Raw genomic sequence first — 19,932 nt, forward strand, 5'->3', positions numbered from 1 at the left:
GGCGGCTGGGCTGGCAAACGTGGATGGCGGTTTGCGGACAGTGTGGCTCCAGCCTCCAGTGAGAGTATAGTGCCGCCAGAGAGAATATAGTGGTATGACTCCCCTACCTATGGCTCCGTGGGTGTTCTTTTTGGCCTCACCATATCCTGCGTTCTTATGGGGGGAGCGAGACCAGAGACCCCACCGGACTCCCCGCACGACAGACTCCCAACCTGTGTCGGAGAGAATGGGTTTGCAGATGCGTGATGGATGAGTTAGAAGGAGCAAAGATCTGGTCATGCTGGGATTCAATCCTGACTCCTAAACTTACCATCTTGGCGACTTTGGGTGAGTTATTTAGTTTCTCTGAGCCTGTTTACCCATTTGTAAAGTGAGAAGAGTAGCACCCACTCCAACAGATTGTTTTGGGTTTAGCGCAAGACTACGATTGGAAAGTGCACAGCATGGCTTTTCTGCCCCTGCCCACAGCTGGCCTGGTGGTGTCCCCTCATGCCCCCTGGAAGGGGACACTTGGTGGTTCCTGAGCTGTGGCCCCCTGGTCCCAGTACTCCCTTTGCTGTTGTGGGGGTGGGAGGTGGGAATTCTCTGGGGCCCTGGTAGTCCCCCTCTTCCTGGCCTGCCCTGCACCAGGGCCCAGCTTGCATGGAAGGGCAGGATATGCCTCTGGCTAGTCAGGGCAAGACACCAGGCGAGGTGGTGACCGCAGCTCCCGGCAGCTCATCCTGCCAATCATGGTGCCAGGTTCTCCCTCACAGGCAGGCATCTGCTTTACCTTGTGGGCAGCTGACACATGGGAACATGCTGTCTTCACTCCCCGCTCCATGGTACCTTCCTTCATTCTGCATTCTGCCCACAGCTGGAAACAGCCCTGTCTCCAGGGGATGGTTCGCAGGCACCTGGTGCTTCCACGAGAAGCTTTCTGGTTGGGTCTTTCCTGACTACCAGTTTTTCTTATCCCAGAAACAACTTGGGTGGGGAGGTGTGGGGACCAAGTGACTTCCCTTCCCCAAACCTCAGTAGCCTTACCTGGAAAGTGGGCGTTAGTCATACCTGGCTCATCACTGCTGCTCAGGAATCCTAAATATGATTGTGAATATTACTGTTGCTATTGTTAATTGATTATGAGAAAGCATCTAGTGGGACATTTGGGGTTGACTTTGGTGTAAAGGATGTGGTTTGAAATGGCCTCTTTGTCTCAGAACAATTCGTGTTGATTCATTCAACTGTGGGAATTTGAAAATGGCCCACATGTTTTTCCTCCTCTTGTTCTCTCTCTCTCTCCAGCTCTTGGATTTCCTCTCATTCCCTCATTCACTTGTTCGCCACTCACACCCTTCTTGCTCACTCATCCACTCTCACACTTGTTCACACTCCTCTTCTCACACTTAATTTAAGTGAAGGTGGAACTTCAAATGGCCCAAATGTTTTTCCTTCTACCTCAGAGGCTCACACTGTCTCAACTACACACACTCAAATGTATGTACCGTGTTTCCCCGAAAATAAGACCTAGTTGGACAATCAGGTCTAATGCGTCTTTGGAGAAAAGATTAATATAAGACCCAGTATTATAGTATAGTATAGTATAGTATAGTATAGTATAGTATACCTGGATGGGGTGTGCCTATATAAGTAAAATAAGACTAGGTTTTATATTAATTTTTGTTCCAAAAGACGCATTAGAGCAGATTATCCAGCTAGGGCTTATTTTTTGGGGAAACATGGTAGTGAAACTCAAACTCCCCTCCCTCTTTCCGTCTCCATCATTCCGTCCCCCCACTCTTACCCTTTTCCCCACCCCTATCCTAGTAAAGCCTGAGGTCAGGAGACCTGGTTCTCATTCTGTCTCTTTTACCAACTGGCTCCGTGGCTGTGTGACATGGGCCAAATCACTCAACCTCTCTGGGCTTCGATTGTCTCCCTCCCAACAGAGGCCAGGCTACCAGTTTACATTTAGAGAGATGATCACTTTCTTATGCAGTATCTCAGATGCTCTGAGATAAGGTCCTTTCTGCAGCTGAAATTCCTTGACTCTGAGAGTGAGTGGTTTCGATCTCATTAGGCAGACTGTGTGCTGACCTGAAATTACTTTTCCTGGTATTGGAGAGACATCGTTTTATTTTGAGTTGGAAATTAATACAAGGTCAGGAGAAACATGGCAAGTTCAAGAGGATGATTCACTTCTGACTTTAGAGAGACATGTCATAGCATCTCATTCTGTCTCATTCCTGACTTCCTCCGCATGTCCCTGGCAGAGGGGACTAGGGAAATGGGGGGTGGGGTTTGAACTCAGGACATAGACCCTGTGTTTTCAGCCCCCAAACCACCAGAGGGATCCACTTCATTTCATGTCCCCCTTTCACCCTGCCCCAGGTCCCATGGACAGAGAAGCTAGAATTGATTGAGAACACACCACATGGGAACATACTGTTATGCGGAATCCTTGCAACAGCTCTGTAGGTTAAGTGCAAATATCGTTCCCGTTTTAAGGATGGTGAAACTGGACCACAATAAGGCTGAGCATCGCAGAGCTCGGTCTGCAACTGGGCAGTGGTCTGCAGTGGTCTTGAGTTAAGCTTTTGATCACCAAACCATGCTGTCCCCAGTGGCCCAGTGGTGCCACAGTGGAGTGGAAAGAAAGAGGATTTCAAGATGGGAGTCCAAGTTTTAATCCTCTCCGCTGCAAACTCATTATGAACCTTGGGTGAGTCCCTTCCCCTCTCTGGGCTTCAGTTACCCATCGTAAAAAGGAGGAGCGGGACCAGTGATCCCCAGAGCCCCTTCCGGCATGGTTTTCTATGGCTTTCTGGGGAGTTAGATTTTAGGCAGTGATTAAGAATCAGGGTGTTGGGGTTAAATCCTGGCTTAGGAGCTGTGTGGCCTTGGGCAGGTTACCCATCTTCTCTGATACTCAGGTTCTCTGTCTGCAAAATGGAGAGAAGATCAACACCTATTATGTAAGGCTGCTGTGAGGACTGAGAGAGGTAAAGTACCTGGGACCAATGGCAGTGCTCCAGTGCCTGCCAGGTCTTCCTGTGGCTTTATGGTCTGTCTTGGAAGACCCTTTTGCTAGGGATGTGGAGTTGCTACCTGGCAAGGAAAGCCCCATCCCAGAGTTCGAGGCATTACATCCCCAAGTGACACGGTACATGGGTCACCATGATGCCTTTGGATAAAAACCACTTGGCCACCAGAATGAAATATAATGGAGCCGCCGTGTGAACTAGGGTGGGGGCTCTTCCGCCCTCCCCACTTCCTCTCCACTTTGGTCTGTCCCGAGGAACCTATGGGGAACCCATTTTGAGAATCACAGGCCATGAGCTAATAGACAATGGAACCGAGATCAGTTTCATTGTCATTCACCCAGGAATCAGAAGCTGGGAGCGTTTGCCAGAATCATTTTCATTAGCTGTATCGTTTTACGTTCTTAGAAGAGGGCTCTCCTGTGTTTCTTTTGGCCATTGATCTTAATTAATCATCTAGAGACATGTCTTTCAATATTGACACTTACTTAGCGGCTGACATTTCTGAATGATTCTCCTGTGTCCTCACAGCTACAGGTAAAGGCTGGATAGATATTTATTGTTCAATTAAAGAAAATGGGGCTTTTTATTTGGAAGCTTTTGAAACACAGTATTTACCCAAGTAATCCTGCTTGATTCTGCAGGTGTTTTGGAGACCTAGGAAAGTGTATTTGACCAAAATACATAAACAAATTGCGACCAGAACGAACCCACAGATGGGGTGGTTTGTAGGGGCTCTCACGAGCCCCATTGAAATGAAGCATCTCTCCCCACTCCCCACACTCCCCTCTTTGGTTTTCCAGATCACATGGTATTCCTCCCTCAAAACCTAATTTCCGCACAGATTTAGTCCGCAGTGACCCGCCACATGAAGAGCTTTAGTGAGAATCAATACGCATGGGTCGTTGGTGAGGGCTTCACGCCTGCTGCATGTAAAATACCCTGGCAGCAAAAGCAAGATTGATGCTGGCAGCACATCTAGGGCGTCCCAGCACAGTGGGTCCCCCTGCTCATTTTAAAGGCGAGGTGCTGTGGCGCACAGAGAGGCTTGCGACTTGCCCAAGGTCACGCAGTACGTTAGAGGCAGAGCCCTGGTCCTCTAGGGTACCTAGGCTAGGGCCCTGTCCAATACACCGACCCCCCTCTTTGCTGAAGTTAGGCTGCCCTTTGCTTGCGGATCTAGGTAATAAACCAGTTCTGCAGTGCCTGTGTGGGCAAAGAGAGATGCAGGGAACTGTTAACGCAAGGCTGGCCTTTTCGAGAGCATAAGCAGGTTTAGCTAGAGGCGCTGCCATCAGAGCAAGTGGAGAGGTGCTCTGAGACATTTGCCTGTTACCCACGGTGCCCCCATCCCAATGTCATGGGAGGTTCAAGAAGGGAGACCTGGTCCCAGCCTACAAGTGTAGGAGAGACACATGTGAATTCAATTCAAGGCTGGCGAGGCTTGGGCTTGGCTTCCTCGCATGCTGTGTGCTCTGGGAATGGGTGGGAACACTGTCTTCTGCAAGCCTGACCCTGGCAGCCCCGCGTATGTGTTTATTTCTTCCTCTTCCATGTGGGAGGCCGGCGTCTGGCAGGGTAGTGAAGCAGGCAACCTCTGGGGCCAGGCTGCCTGGGGTTCACGTCCCCCCTTACTGCTCAGACCTGTGGTCCCAGGCTAACTCCTTGTGCTTCCATTTCCTCTTCTGTCAGATGGGGACACGAATAGTCCCGTGCACACAGGGGGGCAGTGAGGCCTTACGGAGAGAATCCACAGGAAGTCCTGTCCCACACACAGGAAAAGCAGAGTTTGCATTAGCCATTCATTTGGGGAACGTTAGATGGGGGTGTTTAGATGGGCGAGGGTGTTCCTCTGTTTAAAAAATAATGTTTATCACTCTTTTTCCTGATTATAAAAGTCACATGTATGTATATGCCAATTACATAAAGATACCAATTGGTATCATTTTGCTATATTTCTTTCTGGTTTTCCCCCTGTGCATTGTGTGTGTGTGTGTGTGTGTGTGTGTGTGCGCGCGCGTGCGCACGTGTGTGTGCAATTGGGCATGTACAGTCAAAGTATAATTTCCAAAAAATTATAAATCCTATACAATTTCATATAAATGTAAAATGAGCATGGGGCAAAGATTGATTTAACTCATTAATGAAAGAGCCAGCCAGCAAGATGCTAAAGCTGGTTCTCAGGAGAATTAGAGAAACAGTGGTTATACAGGCATTGGAGAAAGAATGAAGAATGCTGGATAGACGGCTGGATTGGATACAAAACTGGTTAATGCTCTACAGGGCAATAGAATCATAACCTTTGGAGTTACCTTTTCTATAAGACGTACAAATTTCCATGTAACGTCACCAGAGTTAACGTTACATTCCTACATAATCCCCTAGATAGTTAAATAATCCTTGGGCAGGCCTGCTAAACTATGCTCCAATGTGATGCTGAAAAGACAGGTCTCTCCTTGCCGTATTTCCAAGTTTTGGGTCATTTTTCTCAACAGTATCTATAGACTCTTTCTGATCTTACACTAGAAAACATTGTTCACCTCCTCTTCTACATTTAATACTACATGACATTTATTTTCAAAAGATAGTTTTGAAGGAGGACCCAGAATTCCCCAAAGGGTGTGACCTGCTGCTCATAAACTCAGTTTAATTGAGGTGCCCCCCCTGCCCAGGGTCCCAGGGCAGCCACACTTGCCTCTGTCACCACCGTGTTTTATTGTTATCGTCCATTTCCCTGTCTCTCTCCCCATCTAGACTGAGTTTCTTGAGATCAAGGATTTGTTGAGCTGAACTGTCTTCCTGCGCCTTCTATCCCAAGCACCTGGCATGCAGCACAGAGAGATTCACTTCAGAGATGCTTGCTGAGTGACCACGGATGTTAAGAGGAATGGCCTCTTGTCAGTTACAGAAGGTGAGCCTTGCTGTTAGGAATTAGCAGGCTCCTCTCCTGGACTGGCTGTGTCCTTCTGTCAGTCAGAGGTGCTCCCACCCCCCATGCAGGCTCACCACCCCCATCCCTGCTTCTGCCAGTTAATTGTGTTTGGAGGGCTCTACACACTCCGTCTAGAAAACCAGTCTTGTCTCTTCTCTGTAGGGCTCTTCAGACTGAGCTCTCTGAATTCCTGCCTTTCTTTCCTACTCAAGGTTTAAAGGGGTAAAAAGTTCTTGGCCACTTCAAGCTGGGGAGAGAAAAATATGGCTGGAATTATTAAGCTCTGCACTAGAATTTACTACGAATTTTAAAGCTCTCTTGTTGCACGTGTTGGGAAAACCCATCAAAATGTTAATGGCTCTGTGGTCTTACCTCCTGCAGGCCATTTGCATTTACTTGGACTTAAGCAAGGAAGAATTACAAAGAATTGGGGTGCAGTTTTCCCAGATCCCACCACAACCCTATAAAGCCTGAATTAATAGTCCCAGGTTGAGGAAGAAAGTTGTGGTTGGCCGTGGGGTTTGGCCTCTTCACTCAACTCTCCTTATAAGTTCTCAGCTTTCAGCTTCCTTGCTAGCTAGCTGCAGGGTGGCCAGTTTGGAAATATCTCTATTACTGTCATGTGGCTTTTAATACAGTCATGCATCACTTAACAATGGGGATACAATCTGAGAAATGCTTCGTTAGGCAATTTTGTCCCTGTGCAAACGTCATAGGGACTCACACATACCTAGATGGGACAGCCTACTGCACACCTAACATATATAATGTAGCCTTTTGCTCCAAGGCTACAAGCCTGTAACAGCATATTACCGTACAGAATACTGTAGCCCGTTATAACACAATGGTAAGGATTTGTGTATCCAAAAATATCTAAACCTAGAAATGGTACAGTAAAACTATGGAATAAAAGATACCAGGTGGTGCACCTATATAGGACCTCACTATGAATAGTGCCCGCAGGACTGGACGTTGCTCTGGGTGAGTGAGTGAGTGGTGAGTGATAGTGAGGGTCTAGGTCATTACTGAACACGACTGTAGACCACAGACACTGTACACAGCGGCTAGAGTAAATTTATAAAACAACGGAAGATTAAATCACGCACAAGAGAAATGATGTACTGAGGAGACGCAGTAAACACGAGATGGATGAGGCTGCTGCCGGCATGACAAGGCATCCTGTTCTACAGCAAACTTTGCGATAGTAGAAAGAGTAAACTCTAAAATAATGCTGACCGGTATAGTATAGTATATACGTACACCAGTAACCGTTGTGTATTATCAAGTATCATGTACCGTACGTAGGTGCATGTGGTATAGTTTCATATGTCTGACAGCACAGTGGGTTTGTTTACACCGGCATCCACAAGCAGGCGGGAAATGCATTGCACGACAACGTACGGCAGTCGCGACCTCACTAGTGGATGTTATGATGGCTACGGCACGTGTCCCTAGGCGATAGGAATGTTTTAGCTCCGTTATAATCTTATGGGGCCGCCATTGTATATGTGGTCCATCATTGACCAAAAAGCATCGTTAAGCGGCACCTGACCGTATTGCTTCTCTCAGAGGTGGAAGATCCTTGGACACGCATCCCTGTACGTTTAAGACTGCACAGTAGATCCATGTTGAGTTCAAGATCTGGAACATGTGGAGACACAATTTGTACAAAAGCCAGCTTCAGCTTGGCTCTTCTTGAACCATGTACCAGAAGCACTGGTTGGTCTGGTTTCCTTTGAACCCCCAGGTATCTTTGCTCAAACAGTCCAGTGGCCTGAGAGTCTCCCAGATGCATCCAGGGGAGGATGGACGTACGGGGTTGTCCTAATGCAGGCTGGTCTCAGGCTGCAGACAAAATCGTGGGTTCTGGTCCTCCCTCAGCCTGGGTCAGCTCTGTGACTGCAGACAAGCCACTTGACCTCTCTGAGCCTCAGGTCCTTTCTTTGCTAGAGTGGAGGAGGACGCTGGTCATTTGGTAAAAGCGTGATGTCTCCATGTTTTTCGTCTGTCTATTCATTCAGATGACACTGTGGAGTAGGGCTGGGCAGGCTAGGGTCCACCTTCAGGGACAGGTCTCTTCAATCATCGGTCTGTCTGGGACCAAATGCCCAGGTCCAGGATACTGGGCACTTGCTGGCAGGTCTGCTGCCCCCTCCCCACGTGTCTCCTGTGAGAATGAGTGAGCCTTACTTAGCAGACATTATGGATAGAATCATTTATGTTTTCTGTGTCCCTTTCTCCATGAACAACACACCTACGTTTAGTTACATGAAAATGCAGTTGCTCACTTTCCTCATGTGTAAAATTGGAAGAGTGATAATACACCCCTTGCAGTGTGGGAGGAAGAAGAGGGAAGATCAAGTGTGAAGTGAGCTCTAGTGGATGGATAGGATGGAGACTTCTTGTCCTTGCCTCCTTCAGGTAACAAGAAAGAACTTCCAGACGGGACAGAGGGGGAGCAGAGGCAGGGCCGTGCCCGCTGGGGACAGGGAGTCTTAGGCTCCCAGAGGCCACACAGTCTCCTTTCTGCTCATCTGAGCATCTTGGCATCTGTCTCATGGGGAGGGCACGAGAGACTCTGGCCAGCATATGGCATCTGCAGAAAAGGCCCAGACCTAAAGGGAGGTACGGGGGCGGGGGGCTGATTACTAATGGCAATTGCATTGAGAATGAACAGCTTCCTGTGTTAACTTCACCCGGGCCCTTCCACCCACCCCAGGCCACCAGGAGCTACAGGGCTCAGATTGGGAGTTCCTTGTCCACTGGGATCCTTGCCAGCAGTGCCAATGCCCACTTGCTGTGCCCAGTTATATGTAGGAAGTGGCTCTCCCTTCCTGAAGCAAAAATAAATCCCAATCTTTCTAAGGATGTTGTGGCTCCCACCTCAGCCCGACTGTGACCCTGGGGTACAATTAGCAGGCCAACTCAGGGACTCCTATGGGAACAGAAGACCATGGGGCTGAGTGACAGGGGGAGTGGCGCTGGGAAGCAGCGAGCCAAGTGCAGGTAGAGAGAAGGTGCAGAGACAGGATGTGGCCTCATTAAGAGCTGCCCAGGGGATAGTTGACATGCAGGACACAGCAGGAACTCCTCCTGAACACTCCTTGGCTCCTCTCCCTCTCCCCACCCCCACCCCAACCCCCTGCGTTGCTAATTTAAAACAAAGTAAAACAAAGCCCTGGCTTTGCTTTGGAGCCATAAACTGCAGAGCTTTTATGTGTCAACAGCCATGCATCAGCTGGCAGTGGCCCAGCCTGGATCTGGTGGCCTGGCATTGGTGTGGGTAGAGGGCATCCAGGGCTGAGCCACCTGCAGGGTCTCACTGAGGGTGCTGCTCTTTCTTGGGAGTCTTTGTGGTCACAGGGCTCAGAAGGATGGCAGTTCCACCTAGGAGCCAGGAAGAGATGTAAGGTGGCTGGAGGAGGGAGGGAGGGAAACAGAGAGGTTATAGTGGGAGCTAGCCAGGAAAGGGCTTATCACTGGTCTCATCTCTTCCCTCCCTCCGTTCCTTGCTGCCTCTTCCAGGAAGCCTTCCCAGCTCTCTTCCTTCTCTGAAATCATACTGACTTGGGATTCTAGGATATCAAGAGACTCTAAACCAGTTGTCTTCAATGTTACCTAGAAACTTATTATATAAAATATTAGGAAGTTCTGCTGTAGTGAATTAAGTGTTAGCATATGTCTGGGGTGTAGACTCCATCTTTTCTGTGTGTAGACCCCTGAGGAAGTGAGAGAAGGCTATGAGACGTATAACTGGAAACCACCAATCACAGCCACTACCAGTTTTACAGAAAGTAGCAAGCAGATCCTACTTCATGGAATTCCTTCTTCCTTTATTCATCGGCTGCTGATTTTGTGCCATGTACCATGGCAACCACTTACAATCTGTTAGCTCACCTAGTCCCCAGCTCAGGCCAGCGAGGTAGGGCTACGATTGTCCACACTTTGCAGGCGATTTTAGTTTGACTGTGGGGTCTGCATATTGTGAGGATCTGAAGGTGGGCCTGGAACGATTGGTAGCCAGGGATCAGATGACAAAAGGCCCCATGCGTAGGCAAAGGGAGGCCAGGAGAGAGAAACCATCCTCCACATTTATGAGCTCAGTCTTACAGCAAAGGAGAAGGCAGGTTGGAGGGAACAGAGGCCCCAGCCCCCAGCTGGCAGACTAGCCTGGAGCCTGTTTGCAGCAAGCGGACAACAATGATAAAGCTGAGCCCAGGCAGGGAAGGGCAGAGGCAGCGGGATGGAGAGGCAGGGATACTTTGAGAGACATGGGATGGAAGAGAAACAACGATTGGAAAACAGAGAGAAGGTTTTGATGTGGGTGTCAGTTACGTAGGGGTGCTCTGTTTGTGAAAATTCCGTAGGCTGCATACTCATAGTACATGCACTGCTGTGTATATATGTTCTATTTTAATTTAAAAATAGAGTAGGAAGCATCAGGGTAGAGATTAAAGTCTCTCAACGGGGCCTCATCCAGGACACCAAAGTGGCCCTCAGCGTTTTTCTTATACCTTGAGAGCTGCTTTCTCTCACACAATGCAGATGTGCTTTGTTTAGAAGAAAGAGAAGGAAAAAGATCTGAGTTTTGAGCTGGACCTTGCAAAATGGGAGGACTTGGCTAACAGTCATCAAACCCGCTGCCTTGATTAAGCTCTTACTGTAGTTCACGGAGTCCAAAGCACACTTTATTTTATTTGTTTCTATTTTCATGTCTCTGGAACCAGGACGCATCGTTCAAAAAGTGACAAGTCATAATTAATTAACTGGCAGTGTTTTCTTTCTTAGAAGTCCATAAAATAATGGTGCGATTATAATCCACGGAGTCTTACATTCAAGAAATAGGATATTGTGCGGCAGGCTTTCTAGGTCCTGTGTACACATTCCTCATGCAACCCTCGCACAGCTCAGGAGTTATCAGCTGTGGTCAGCCTTGTTTCTCAGAGGAGGAGTTGAGGCATGGATTAAGGTCAGTGGCTCAAGGTCACAGAGCTAGTTAGAGGTGGACTCAGGATTTCAACCTGTGCTACTTCAACGTAGGGGATCGTTGTACAAACCAAGAGTAAGTCTGGGGCCTGGACAGTGGTGGCCTTTCCTTTCCACAGCCCGAGACACCACGGTCAACAGCGACCTCCATTGCCCTCCATTGACCATCTTTCAATGCTGCCTCTTGTCATCCAGCTTTAGTCCCCCTCTTGGCCCTAAATCCTGGGATTCTTTTCTTCTTCCCAAGAGAGCGCCGAGTCTAACATCTGCAGTGACCTCCCTCCCGCACAGAGAGGAGGGGGCTGGAATGAGATCTCAGGAGAAAAAGGAAGAAATTCCGAGCCCAGCTGGTTTCTCTCACACAATGCAGATTTGCTTAAATGAGAATTAGGATTAGTGCTGGATTTTGCCTCTCCAGGCTGACTGGTAATAAACTAATCTCCCCTCAGGCGGCAGGAAGGCAGAATTCCTCTGAAGACTGGAGACAGCTTCAGGCTCCGGAGTACAAAACCTGGAAAGTAATTTTGTTATTGACAGCCTACCCGCATCATGCAGCCCGCTGCTCCTTCCCAGGGTGTCCGTGGCCTTTAATTTCGTTAATGTGTGACATCCACCCAGGCTGCGTGGCTGACAGGCATGCTTGACATTAATACATGTTCCTCACGGTCCCCAGAGCTCATAAAAGCTCATTATCAGTTCTGATCCTGTAAATGTAGTTCCTGGCTCCTGGCTCCCGTGGGCCAGAGTGCCTCTGAGATGCCCCCGGCAGTGGAGCCTGGCCATCTGCGTGAGCCCAGAGATCAACTCCTCCTTTTGTCCAGGGGACTTGGCCTCCCAGGCTACTAGGGGGTGACTGGAAAAGCCCTTGTGTAGACAGAACCCTGGGTTCCAAGTTACATCCGAGAAAAGGGGCTGTTTCTGCCCTGCTATGTGAGGGGAATTGATCCAGCATTTTGGGAAGGCCGTTTGTCTACATCTATTCAGAGGCAGAAGGTACACAGTCTCTGCCCAGCCGGCCCACTTCTAGGCATCCAGGCTTTGGAATCTCATGGACATTTGCACACAGAGGTATGGGGAGCATTGCAGCAAGGTTGGAGTTATAATGGCCCGGAATGGAAATACCCCACCTATCCATGGCAGGGGAGGAAAATAAATTTTGGTCCACCTTTACTATAAGGTACCGTGCAGCTGTGCAAAAGACTCAGAGAGTCTGTATAATCTCACCGTCGTGGGTAGGCATGATATCCCTGATAAGTAGCATTGTAGAACATGTGTGGTAGGATCTTACTTGTGTAAAGTCACGTTGTCTGCATGTGGGCCCACATGGGCACATGCATGCACCCACGTATGTGATTACATAGAATAAGATCTAGAAGGTCACAGTATGGGGACTTTGAAGTGGTTCTATATGTAAAATGGGATTCATGGGTAAGGCAGAGCTTTCACGTCCTGCGATGGTAGCCTTAGTCTGGCCTCTGATGCATGAGGGCCTTCGGGCTGACACTGGCTGGGTGGATGTCTGGGGCAGAGAGAGCCAAATAAAATGAGGTCACATCCACCAACCAAGCCCTGTTTCCCATCCGTCAGGAGGGAGTTTTGAGAACCTCTTCTGTGCAAGGGGCGCACTGATGCTGGGATTTGTAGCGCAGACCTGGAACTCAGTTCTCTCCTGTTTGCACTTCTCCTCCTGTGGATATGGCACTTGCAGCGGGCTTGACTTCCCAGGGCCCTGAGTTCTGGTCGTGGTTCGGTCCCATTTTAGCAGCATGACCTTCGGCAAGTTATTGAATTCTCCTGAGTTCATGATCCTCCTCCCTGAGGTGGTGCTACTTTCTCGTGTGATTGCAGAGGGCATCGGGATTCTTGTCGTCATCATTTGAGACAACCTGAAACTTGATCAGGGCTTCCACTGTGCAGCCTGGTCATTTGGGCTCAAGGAGCTGGGCTGGGGATCTTGGCTCTCCCCCTCTCTCTGCTACAAATTTTTCTTCTGTTTCTCAGCTGTGCATGTGAATAAGCCGGGCCCCTGGGACTGGCCCAAGTCTTGGCTGGCAGGTATGTAGCCTGGACGGGGTGAATTTGATCCTTCTCCTGTGACCTGGGGCCTCAGTCAAACTGACAGAGAAGAAGGGGGGAGAGACGGGTCTTCGACCCCTGCACTGTGGGGCTGAGCCGTTGTTCTCACCGCCAAGGACCCCTCCTTTTTTTACATCTCTTTGTGGATACCAACCAGATCTTGAAAGTGTTGGTCTGCCCAAGGAGCCTGCATTCATTAGGTAATGATTCATTCTTTTCCACGTTTTCAAACTTACTCAGAAAGCCTTTTTTCTCTGCCTGAGGAAAATGCAGTTCCCACACCAAGTTGATAATATTCTAGCTGGCAGCAAAGAGTCGTGGTGTGATGTGATGCTCGAGGTCATCACGTGGGCATTGCACAGGCTCCCGGGCTGATTTTGGGAGACTGAAAATACGCCCCGCTCCATAAGCACTGGGGATGCCATCCTGTGAGCCGACGTGGGCTGGGTGCTTAGTTCTGCCTTTCTGGCCACAGGGAAGCTTGTCTGGCTTCTGCTCCTGCTGATGTGGAAGGAGGGAGTGGACACGTCAGCCAGTGGGCGCACATCGGGACTGAGGGCTCCCCCAGAAGCCACCCTAACCCTTGCCTTTTCAAAATTCTTTTTTTTCCTCTTCCCCCTCTAGAGCTTATCTAGAAGCCACCATCAGAAAGAGACCTCAAGAGAGTCTTGACACCTCTGAAGGGACAAGACACCCGTTGAAAGAGGTATGATTTGGGCAACATGGTGGAGTGGCGTCTCAACTTATTCATATAGAGGGTGTGATCTCCTCTCCTCTCCCTGCCCTCCAGACTCTCCCTTTCTGAGTGGGAGAACTCAGCTCATGCTGGGGGTGCAGGGCAGATGAAAGGTGGCTTTCCTCTCGTCCTTGCCCCCAGATGTTTGTTCAGGGGTGGGGAGCAAAGGGGAGGTGTGAGGAGAGAGAAGCTGGTGCTGAAGTGGGATCTCACGAGGCTGGCTGCTGCCCTGCTGAAGGGGCCACGGGTCATAGCTGCTCCTCCACGGGTCCATCCAGAAAGTGAAGATTGAAGGATCGGAGGGAGTGAGCCCTCCAAGGGAAAGCAGAGCTCCTGGGGCTCACGGAGGACTCCTTCCTTGGCTCACCCTTCCACACGCCCACCACAGTCTTGGAAATACCTTCTTAGTGTTACTCCTTTATCTCCCCATCTCAGGACTCTCTTTTGAATAAAGTTCACATTCCATGATGGAGTTGAGAATGGAAAAGCCCAGGTTAGCTTCTGGGACTCTGGAAGCTTCTTGGGCTGCCCACAATCCCAGGACATGTGATGGGCTAGAGGCCTCATGGAAAGTTCCTGAATGCGGAGTTATGATGTCTGTTCTTTGGTGCGGCCTGGGCTACCATTGTGCTCACGGGCCCTTATAAGCCATTTCCCTCCTTGAGCCTCATTTTCTTATCTGTTAAATGGGGCAGCAGTGACTTGAATCTCTGTTCCAGTCTTCGTGTCCTCTATTTCTGAGGTTCCAAGGCCAGGGCCTGAACTAGAGGAAGTGACAAGGGTGGTAGGACAGCTGGAAGGCAGAGATGGGTTGGGGCCTTGGGGAAAGCTGTGGAGAGGAGAGAGGATTTGAAAGCTCCAACGAGATCTGATGGCCAGTCTTGAGCGAAGGATGACTCAGACCCTCAGTGGAACAACCACAGGGTCTGAGGGGCAAATGGACCAGGGTTTGAGTCCCTGCTAATCACAAGAGTCAGATTAACCCACATTGAGGGCTTCTCCATACCCAGCTCAGTGCTAAGCACACTCCCTGCATTATCTCATTCTGTCCTCTCAACAGCCTCAGAGACACGAGAACACTGGGCCTCAGAGAAGTTAAGTGACTTGCCCAAGGTCACACAGTAGTAAATAATGTGACTGAGATTTGAAGCCCTTGCCTGAACTGCCCGACAATTTTTATGTATTTTTCTTACCAGCTTTGTGACTTGAGGCTTGTTTCCAAAAACAAACAAACTTTTAAGCCAAATCACCTCTCTGAAATTCCGTTTCCTGAAAAGACATAAAAATGATTTGTTTCCTTGACCTAGAATTTTTTTTTTTTTAAACTTTGGGCTCTTCCTAAAATCTCTCGGGTGCTGGTTGTCTGATCTCTAAAATGGGGGCCTAATCTCTACCCATGGGGTGGTTTGGGGGAGAAGATAAGATGATGAACTCCCAGAAAGCTCCCAGAAAGCTCATCCCAGGTGCAGACCCCCTCCACCTGCCTTCCTGCCCCTATGGATGCAGAGAGGGTGGACGGGGTGTACACACTGTGGAGTGCTGCTCCCAGCCGCCTTATGGCATTTGCAAGTTAGCTTATCTTTGGTGGCTGCGGTTGGGAAGCACCCGGCCACTTTCTTAGTCACTGATCTGATATGCTCCTGGTCTCCCAGTCTATCCTCTCACTTCTGGGCTGTGCCGCTGGCTGGGTGGGGTGTTTTAGACTGGAATCCAAGGCAGGGTGGTTGGCTCCCAGAGGCAGAGAAAGCAGGGCCAGGCTGAGACCCGTGTGGACAGTGGCACCAGAGTGGCGAGGCCTGGAGCTGCTTGGGCTCTGTCTCTCCCTAGATAGTATCTGTGTCCTGCAGCAGCCCTTGCTCGGCCAGCGCCTGGGCCATAATCTTAATTGTAAGCCTCCTGGCAGCTGCCGCCCTGATTCCCACAGGAAGCCATTGCCTTATCACAGAGACTGGATCTTGCATGGTTTTCTTAATCAGGGGAAGGCTCTGAAGCAAGTCGGAAAAAGCTTAACTTCCCCAGGATCTTTCTGCTACAGATGCTTCTCTAATCAGAGGAAGCCATGGGCCTGGGTGAATGAAGGGAAAGAATCTCTTTTGAGTACAGTAAAAAGCAGCAAGTGTGCTGTTGTTCCTGGGTTACCTTCAGGAGGGGTGCCGAGAGAGCAGAGCGATTTAGCCTTGCCCCTCTTGTTAGCCAGGAAACAGATAAATGTTACAGAGTCACAGGAAAAGTGCAAAGCTGACCATAAGGCCACAGGCAGACAGGCATGTGCTGTTGTGGGAAATGTTTGCTGGGGTTTAGTAGCCAGACTGATGGAGACCGAATCCCAGCTGTGCTATTTGATTCCAGGGGAGGGATTCAATCCCCCCAGAGCCTCCGTTTTCTCATCTATAAAATGGGCAAACAGCATGCATCTCACTGGGTGGTTGTGAGCGTGAGAAAACTGCCTGCGCAATGCACCTGTTTGCTTTGAACGATGCAGCTCCTGAAATAATGTGGCCTTTCAAGGTGACCTTTTTGAAGAGGCTCTGGATCTTGGGATGTGAGCGCTGGGTGTTTATGACCAAACGGTGGGGTTACCCTGGAGACACATACCTCTTTCTGTGCCTGGTCTAAAAAAGGGCTGAAAGCAGGGCCTGGGTTATGTCAGCTCTCTGTTCTGACACCCCTGGGGTGTGGGGCCACCTTGGGTGTGAACAGTTCTTCCTGAGCCTTTCTCCCCTGGTTTTCACTTCACCCTGACGATCTTTACTGGACCCTTTCTGAAGATAATTGCTGACCCTCCTCACTTCCCAAAAAGCAAGTATCTATCATCTCTTGATAGGTGAGGACAACTGGGGTTCAGAAAAGAAAGTTGTAAATTAATCCAGGCTTCACCTCTAAAAAGCAGCAAGTTTAGGACCAAAACACAGGGCTTCTGCTCCAAAGACAAGTGTGTTTACCATAGAACCTACAGCAGCCATGGTGCCCACATGGCACACCTACAGAGACACCCCATTTGCACCCACAGCCGCACCCCACAGTACCATGGTGGCTTCCTATGGTGCCTGACAGCACCCACACATCCGCTGCGTTTTCCACAGTGCCCATAGAGGCACCCAGGGTGTCCATGAGGCCCCCCACAGGACTCAGCATCACCCCATGGCACTCACTGCCCATGTGTCCACAGAACACCCTGCATGCCCACAGTGGCTCCCCACGGTGCCCATGGTGGCACTCTTCTCATGTTCTCCACCCATCCTTGCACGGAGTTTGGAACTCAGGTAGAAAGGGAAGTCCCCTGATGTTTATCTCCCAGCCAGGCCTCTGCAGCAGGCGGAGCTAGCGAGTGAAGGCAATTTGTAGGAAGCGTCAGGCTCTTCCTTCTGCCGAGATCGGACAGCGGGAAGCAGGTGTCAGGGACAGACTGATGGAGGCCTGGCTGCCGCAGGAGAACCTATAACCCAGGCCCCATTTGATCTGTTTTTTCTTTTGTTGCTCGTGCTTTTGGTGTCACATCTAAGAATCTATTGTCAAATCTAGGGTCTTGAAATTATTTTACTATAACCTAAGGCCGGGTCTTATATTAATTTCCGTTCCAAAAGACGCATTAGAGCTGATTGTCTGGCTAGGCCTTATTTTTGTGGAAACACTGTATTTAGATCACTGATCCATTTTGAGTTAATTTTTGTATATGGTGTGAGGTAGGGGTCCAACTTCATTCTTTGGCATGTGGTTAGCCAGTTGTCCCAGCACCACTGGTTGAAAACACTATTCTTTCCTCATTAAATAATCTTGGCTCCCTTGTTCAAAATCAGTTGGCCATAGATGTATCGGTTTGTTTCTGGACTCTCAGTTCCACTCCATTAGTTTATATGTCTATCCTTATGCCGGTTTCATTACTATAGCTTTAGATGTAACTTTTGGAGGAGCATTATTGTATTTTAAAGCTCCCCGAAGTGATTCCAATATGCAACCAAGAGTAAGCACTACTGGTTTTTAGAGGAAGATGAGGCACCGTTAGGGAGGCCAGCTGGGAGACTGCTGGCATGATCTAGGGCAGTGCAGGGCGGAAGGATGCAAAGCCACAGTGATAGTGGTGAAAAGGCCATGAAGGAGTTAAGAGAGATGAGTGAGGGGGGGAGACGTCCTGATCCTGATTCTAGGAAGTTCCTTGGAGATGTCAAAGGTGAGAATGGAAGCCGGTGGTCCAGGTGAGCTTTATTAGCCTCCTGCCCACCCCCAATATGATTTGGAGGAAGACCTGGTCCCCGTCACAGCTCTGCTCCACTGTGACCTTGGGCAAGTTGCTTGACCTCTCTGAGCACCCTCATTGTCTCTGTAAGGTGGATCAATCTTCTCTGCTACTCACGCAAGTGGTTGGCTGAGGATCAAATGGGTCAGCTCTACAAAGGCTGAAGGACTTAAATGCAACTGAATGCTTGGCAGAGTCTCTGCCCCAAAGTTCCTGCCAGTTGGCTGTCAGTATCTGCCTACCCACCTGCAATGAGGCTCATGGCCTCCATTGCAGTCTATGCTACCTTGGCCTTCCTTGGGCTGACTCTGATGGTCAGAGTGTCTCCATGCTGAGTTGACATCTGTTTTCTTGTATCCTCTGTCTACTTGCCCCAAATCTGCTTTGTGGGGCTGTGTCACTCCTTTTCGTCTGGGCCTCTCTCTTGCATCCTCACCCCTCATCTTCTCATCTGCTGGCTGAAAGCTCATAGTTACCTCTGCCTTCCCTTGAGGATGTAACTCGGTGTTCCCTTGACTTCTTGCTCACCCTCCTCTGGGCAGAGTCTGGCCTGAACTTGGCACTTTCGTAGTTCAGCCCTCTGGAGCTCTGGCTCCAACTGTGTTCTGACCGCAGCCCAAATGGGTGGGACCATCGCCTCCCTTGATCTGGACCTTTTACTTCTATTCATGCAGCAAGATGGTGTTAGAGTCCAGTGATTCCCCCATCCCATTTTTTCATTGACCAGATAGAAAAGGTATCCCTTCGCTCTTGCTGCATATATCACCTTTTCCGTCGGGTATTTATAAATCATAAAGCAGTTTAATGCAGGAGGGAGAGCATAGCTATGGCATTAGATGAATTTCAGCACTATTTTTGAATTAGTTATTAGCTTGGGCAAATTAACTCAGTTTAGTCTCCTGTTAGATGAGAGTCACAGCAATTGCAGACGTCATGGTCAAGATTAAATGAGATGATGGATGTCAGGTGTGTCACCCATTTCCCAAGAAGGAAGCAGTCAACGTTCCAGAAGGTGAAGGATGTCATTACCGTTATCATCCGAACACCACCCTTCATTTTTCTCCACTTCTGACAGGTGGGGTGCAAGCCCTGAGCTTAAGCACAGAAAGGGGCTGCAGCCCAAGGGCTCATCTCCCTTCCTGGCTTCCCCCTCACTCTGAGATACGTACATGAAGGGCCAGGATGACAGGTTCTCACCGCCCCAGTTTCCGGCTCACTCAGCCCAACTTCTGCTGGGCCTTTCTGGCTGCGGGCCAGTCCTGTGTCCACATGTAACTCCTGACAGCTCCCTGACCGTTTTCTCCCTTGTTGGATATTTTCCATCCCAAACTTTTCCCTTCTTTTTCAAGTTGTTTTAAATTTACCCAAGAAGGTTCATCCCAGGGCCACATACCCATCGGCCCTGATGGGAGGCTAAGCTTGGGGGAGTGTTTCCCTCGGAGATGCCCTATCGCCCTGGCACAGTTGGTGGTGAGAGCAAAGCCAGACAAACCCCTTTGCTCTGTGTGGTGACCACTCCTTGACACCCTGGAGAGATAACATGAAGTCTTCATTTTCCTCATCAGAAGAATGAGCAAACCATGGCTTTTCCGTTTATGTAGCAAAAATTAGCAGAAAGTCCTCTCAAGAGGCTTTATTATCGTTTTTTAATGACATATATCCACACTGTGACTCACAGCTAAAGAACTTTCAAACAGCCAGGTGTGCCAAAGAGGAGTGGAATAGGCACCCCATTTTCAGATTCCACATCAGCATCAGAGAGGGGAAGTGACTTGCCCAAAGCCACACAGTTACGGAATAGTTGAGATGGGCCTCACCTGAGAGTCTTCTGACCTGGAATGGTGGTTGTTCTTCCCCACCCAGCTGCTTCTCTTATTGATTAAAAGTGTAAATAATGTATTTTAATTAATGGCCCAGAAATAAAGGAAAAAGTCCAAATCAGCTGGCA

General features: G+C 49.3%; 1 protein-coding gene across 3 annotated transcripts in view; it reads left to right on the forward strand.

The window, feature by feature from the left end:
• TSPAN18 (tetraspanin 18) overlaps positions 1–19,932 on the forward strand; it is a 180,198-nt gene that overhangs the window by 15,860 nt on the left and 144,406 nt on the right. For 2 of the 3 annotated variants that reach the window (XM_019746421.2, XM_019746423.2), the window contains exon 2: positions 13,639–13,720. The exons of the other annotated variant lie outside the window; for it this stretch is intronic. The gene's annotated coding sequence lies outside the window, so the exon portion shown is untranslated. The remainder of the gene's footprint in view (positions 1–13,638; positions 13,721–19,932) is intronic. 3 annotated transcript variants of the gene reach the window in all.

The sequence above is a fragment of the Rhinolophus sinicus genome, linkage group LG06, assembly GCF_036562045.2.
Source record: "Rhinolophus sinicus isolate RSC01 linkage group LG06, ASM3656204v1, whole genome shotgun sequence".
In the NCBI taxonomy this organism is placed as follows: domain Eukaryota; kingdom Metazoa; phylum Chordata; class Mammalia; order Chiroptera; family Rhinolophidae; genus Rhinolophus; species Rhinolophus sinicus.